The sequence below is a fragment of the Pinus tabuliformis genome, chromosome 1_2 (assembly GCF_031772625.1).
Source record: "Pinus tabuliformis cultivar Carrire ecotype Pingquan chromosome 1_2, CPIR1, whole genome shotgun sequence".
In the NCBI taxonomy this organism is placed as follows: Eukaryota; Viridiplantae; Streptophyta; class Pinopsida; order Pinales; family Pinaceae; genus Pinus; species Pinus tabuliformis.
Genome location: NC_142298.1, coordinates 265309691 through 265315607, shown reverse-complemented (window position 1 = coordinate 265315607; position 5917 = coordinate 265309691). Strand labels below are relative to the sequence as shown.

Genomic DNA, 5917 nt, shown 5'->3' with positions numbered 1-5917 from the left:
GACCAACTTGTTCAAATGTATTTGGTTCAACTTCTATTAGTATTGTCATGTATGCAACATATCCATTATATGTTTTTGGTCTTTTTCTTTCTCTAAAAGTTCCTTTCACAGCTTCATGTCCTTCGAAATATTCAAGAGAACATTTTAACCAATTTGGCCTCTTCCTTGTGTCGGGTATGATCATAGGTTTCATAGGCTCACTTGGTATTTCTTCTTATTCTTCTTGATTTGTAGTAGGATTGTCGTGGTGCTCTTCTTCTTCGAATAATGGTATGTCTTCATCATCAAAATCAATAGGAATATATTTGGATCTTTTGTAGGCATGATTTTCATCAAATATAAAATCCCTACTTGCTTCAATATGTGTTCCTTCCTTGATGTAGATTCTATATGCCTTTGAAGAAAGATTGTAGCCAAGCAAAATCCCTTTAATGCTTGTAGAATCTAGCTTCTTTCATTTGTCCTTTAGAATGTGGATATAGGTGAGACATCCAAAGGTTCAGAGATGGTCCACACATGGATTCCTTCATGTGAATGCTTCTTTAGGTGTCATATTATTGAGGATTGTATGGGGACTTCTATTTTGTGTATATACTTTGGTCATTGTTGCTTGTCCCCAAAGAAATTTTGGTATATCTTGATAAAAAATCATTGATCGTATACATTCTTCAAGTGTTCTATTTTTCCTTTCTGCAACTCCATTTTGCTCGAGATTGTAGGGAACAATAAGCTCCCTCTTAATTCCTACTTCTTTGCAATATGCAATTATTTCTTTTGAAGTGTATTCCCCACCATTATCAGATCTTAAAGTATTTATTCTTCTTTTAGTGAAGGTCTCTACTTCAGATATAAATTCCTTGAACTTTTCAAATACTTCATCCTTTGATTTGAGTAGATAGAGCTATGTCTTTCTAGAGTGATCATCATTGATAGTTACATAATAAAGATGACCTCCAAGTGATTTGTTAGACATAGGCCCACACACATCTGAATGAATGAGGTCCAATATTTCTTTAGACCTTGTTTCACCGCTTGTAAAGGGCGTTGTATTTGTTTCTTGAAGGTAGTTCTTGGTTGCAAAATTGGGCCGAGAAACCAACTTAGGTTCAATCTGGCCCTCAAACCACTGGGGGCTCCCTCACTGGACAACAACCTATGAATCACAACTACCAAATCTATGATTTAAACAAGTGGTTTCTAATGAGTATCCAATTTATGCCCAAAATAAAGCCTTATGTTGCTGAGGTTTTATCAAAGTGACAATGTCCAACTTCGACATAATAACATATCTTAAAATAGTTTGGTATATGAATAGAAGAGAAATTAGATAATTAAGTATTCATACTGAATACTTAATCAATTAGATTTGGTAGATGTGTGTTGAATAATTCTACAGCAAAACAAATATACATTCAAGAGATGATAGAAGGCAACAATTAAATGATGCAGAGGAGTTGTTTTGAACAAACCATTCAATTAGCTAGTATCCAAAAAGATGGTAACTTTGCAGTGGGTTGTCAGGTAGGTTGATACTCAACCTAGCCTTGCCTAATGCTTCTACATTACCTCAAACATATGCAAAATATGATTAAGAAATCACTGGAAAATACATACATGAGAAACAAATTATGTTAGGAAACTAAAGGCGGAAACCTTTCATTAAAAATTATGCAATAAAAGTTTTTACAAAAATGGCAGGGTTTTGGCATCAAAAGTCAACCCTTTTACAATGAAAATCAAATAATATATAGAGAATTACATCAAGCTAACTATGTCTAACTTTCTGGAATACAAATCTAAACAATATACTAAAAATGAAAACAATCTTTGAAAAAATTGCAGGAAATTTGGAGTTGTTTGCAAGTCTTCTACCTTGAAATCTGTAACTGATCCTTCAACTGCTTATATTATGCTTTTAAATCTAAATTTGTTTTACGGGCTACTAATTCTCCTCCTTCATATATAGAGTTGTTCCCTGAAAATTTGTTATTTTCCCTTCAAATATGGTCAACTCTACCACTTGTTTTCTAGTTGTCGAAGTGTAATTTACAAAGCTTTTTATCTTTCATGCATAACATCTTTTGGGAAAACTCTGAAGGAAAGTTTCCCTATTTTTGAAATAGTATGTAGAAGTCCCCATGTATAAATTCAAAATCTCTCATTAGTTGAGATGGTATAAAAATCTCAGAAACCGGTCCACATGTTACATGAACACCTGTCTTCATTAGTACAAAAATTTGGAGATCCTTTTCTTTCATGTCAAAAATTCTAGTGCTAATAATTACTTCTCGTGTAGTTGTAATAATTATTGAATAAGTACCAACAATACTCCTTAATTTCTCTTTAGATGTACTCTCAAATATCTTATCAACATTTCCAACTTCAAACCATCTCGTCTATACGACTCTGAGATCTCATCAACTAGCAAGCTTTCATATTTAGGAAGTACGAGTCGCTCATCAAATTCAATGTGCAAAGCAGACATAGATTCAGAGATGCCCACCGCAAAATTAAGAACCATAGAATCTGCCAAAGTAGAACTTTATAGTGATTAGACATCAAGGCTCACTTTTAAGATACCTCCGTTTGTATTAAGTTTAAATTTATTTTATTGCATAAGCTCATTCAATTTTCCAATATTTTGAATATCAAAGAGTTTAATCTATGCACATAAATTGTAAGATGATTTAAGGCATAGCGATTAACAATAGTCCATGTTACATACTCACTTTCCGTGGCCAATAGTTGATAATGAGAGAGAAGAGGCATTAGACATGTCAAATATCCCAAAACACTTGAAAGAGCAACATATTTTCTCCCGCTACAAGAGATACTTGTATATTTTAATTATTCCCTGAACTTGAGGACTTAGTTTGTCTACTAGGAGGTTTGAGATTAAAAAAAATCTTGGCAACGGTCCATTTATGCCTTCTCCATGTCGAAAATATGTTGAGGTGGAGAAAACCATAGTCCTCTCAAATGCTTTGCAAGAAAATTTAATTCTCTATGAGCAATGTAGCCAAAATCAAAGGGAAAATTGTGCAAACGCATTAATTCCAGAATTGTTCACATTAAAGGTGCGGAAGGAAGAATGATTATAGCATGCATACTTGATATGTCCGATCAAAATTAATTGTAATAATACATTCCTATGCTACGAGATTAATAATTCCCCAGGTTTCACTATTTCCCACTCTGATATGCCTGGAATACACAAAAATTTATGTGATTTGGGTCCATGAAGACCTTTAGGAAATATAAAATAAAATTTATCTGGAATCATTTCAAAAATCCATTTTCTAAGAGTATTTCTTGTTCGTTGTATTTGTTGGATGTTTTACCAGTCCAACCATTCACAAAATCTAAATGATTCTCTTTCAAAGAAGCGTTGACATTTATGTGAAAATTCTCGCGGGAGATCCAATTGATGTCGTTCTACACAAAACGCATCTTTCAGAATTTGGAAATTCACCTCCATTTGCTCAAAATTTGCAGTCAAGTTCACCGTCTAGAAACCCTGCAGAAATTTACACCAACAATTTTTGAGGCAGTTTGCGAGGGGTCTCTTGGCAGTAATTCACAAGATCTTGCTACATATTCAAAAGTGGTTTGTGCAAACAACTATTTCAGACGCCCCCCTCCTGTTAAAGCTCGGACAACCGAGGTGGTCCGCAATTTTTCTTTGTCATTGATTTTTTCTGCTACATTCGAATCTTAACACATGTTTAATGAATTTTGAATGGCAGTGTTGGCACTTGTTATTGTTGACTATTGATAAATTTAACCGGTCCTTTTTGCTTATCATTTGGATGGTCGACCTTGGGACATTTATTTTTAAGACATGTGGAATACCAGATATCACTCATTGGCTTCTCCCTTAGGACACTTGGATACATGATTGGCTTGTCACTTGTGTATTTGACCACATTTACACTTAGCGCTGGAATGACATGACGATTTATCTCGACACCATTGCATACGAACGTGGATGCTTTAATTTGCATGGGATATATATCCCATATTTTCCACATGAAATAAATATGAGGCATATATAATATTACATATAAACCATTCTAGAGTGTAGCGCACTTCCAATGCTTTTCGTGGGCACTTTCCTTAAATTGTCGCTTGTGTATTGAAAGCTGGTTTGTCATTGGTTTGTGACTTGGTCACTTGGTAGATGCTGGATTTCGATAACATCTAATTGATAGCTTCACGAGAGGCTGAGACCAAAATTCACTCTTTGAATCTTTGCCAATAAGCTTGGGAGATTTATAAAAATATTGTTTTTAACAGATGTTATGAAACTTGTCATATGCCTGAGATTCTCTAGCCAATAGATAGACATTTGAAGATCTCTGTAACATTTTACGTCACAAGAAAAGATTACAACAAAGGGATTCCTTGTATTATTTCCTTACGCACATCCCTTGCATATTCCTTCACGGTCTTATCTCATATTGGGGATGCCATTTACCAATTGATTGAGAGAGGGAATAATTTTATAATGTAAATGTCCATATCTTCTATGCCATAGCTCAATGGGATTGATTTCCATGTGAACTAGAGCTTGAAGAGATGGTATTATGATTCTATATAGACTTCCTTCACCTAGCTTTATTGATGCTTCAATATTTTCCCCAAACTAGAACTTTTCCATCTACAAAAGCAATTCTATCACCTTTATATTCTAAGCAAAAAATTGAAAGTAAATTATTTTTCAAATCGGGAACATAGAGTATATTTTTGAGATGTACCTTTGCTCCATTTTTTAGCTTCAAAGAAGTTGATCCCAAGCCTCTAACAACATAAATTTTGTTGTCTCCTAATTCCACTGCATGAGAAGATGGTTCCTTTGATAGAGTGTGAAGTTGTTTACTTTCTCCTATCATGTGCGTTGATTCTCCACTATCAATAATCCATGCATTATCATCATTGAGTGAACATGTGAGTGCAGCCAACAACACTTTGCTTTTGACATTATTGAATAAGTTGTAGATGATTATTTTTATCCAGCTTCCTGCAATATTGAATCCCATTTTCAAGTATCTTATCATAGAGGGAGTAACATTTCTTTTCAAACCAACAGAGTGATCCCCAACCTTCCTTGACCTTAGCTCTGATACCATGTTGAGAAATCAAAGCTAGTAGTAATAGGGTTTGATTTCTCTTTCTTGATAATTACTTGTGAATCATGTTGGTTTCTTTTACTTCTTTATTATATTATCTTTCGTCAAGAAATTACCAAATTATGTGCGTATGAAGATCACAAGAACAAGAAACACAAGATGTAGGCACTCAACCAGGGAAAAACCCCTATATAGGGGAAAACCCAGTCAAACTTCTTCCTTCAGTAGTTTTCACAAGACAAGGCGAGATAATCCAAGACTCTTCGACCTAGACACAGACTTCCTCCAATCACCAAGTTAGCCCTTCCTTCCAACAACTTCGATCTAGACCTTTGACCCTGCAGTAGTAGAACTTTGATCTATACAACAACATAACTTTGACCTACGAAACAACAAAACTTTCACCCCAGCAACTGTAGAACTTTGGCCTACCCAACAATAGATCTTCAACCCCGGCAACAACCTGGTAACTTCGTACGAATGAGAGAGAGAGAGATAACCCAAAGACTTCGACTTGTTCTTCTTCTGCAATTCTCCTCCTTCTCCTTGAACTTCACACTTTTCTACACTTCCTTCTTGTGAATTGAGCTTGTTGAGTTGGTGAGAAAATGGATCGAACTGCACTTGTATATGTATCCTCCTCTGTGTGTTGAATTTTCCTCATGTAGGTCGACTTCATCAGGCAAGGGCCGACTTGGTGTGGAGGTAACAAATTACATATTTGACTCAATAATAATTTGTTTTATATGATTCAAAAGCCCAAAAAGGGTCTCATTAAATGGACAATG

At 34.9% G+C, this 5917-nt stretch overlaps 1 pseudogene; it reads right to left on the bottom strand.

Annotated features, from left to right (window-relative positions):
- Positions 1–2108: 2108 nt before the first annotated feature.
- Positions 2109–3478, bottom strand: LOC149205371 (2-oxoadipate dioxygenase/decarboxylase, chloroplastic/amyloplastic pseudogene; annotated as a pseudogene).
- Positions 3479–5917: the final 2439 nt, after the last annotated feature.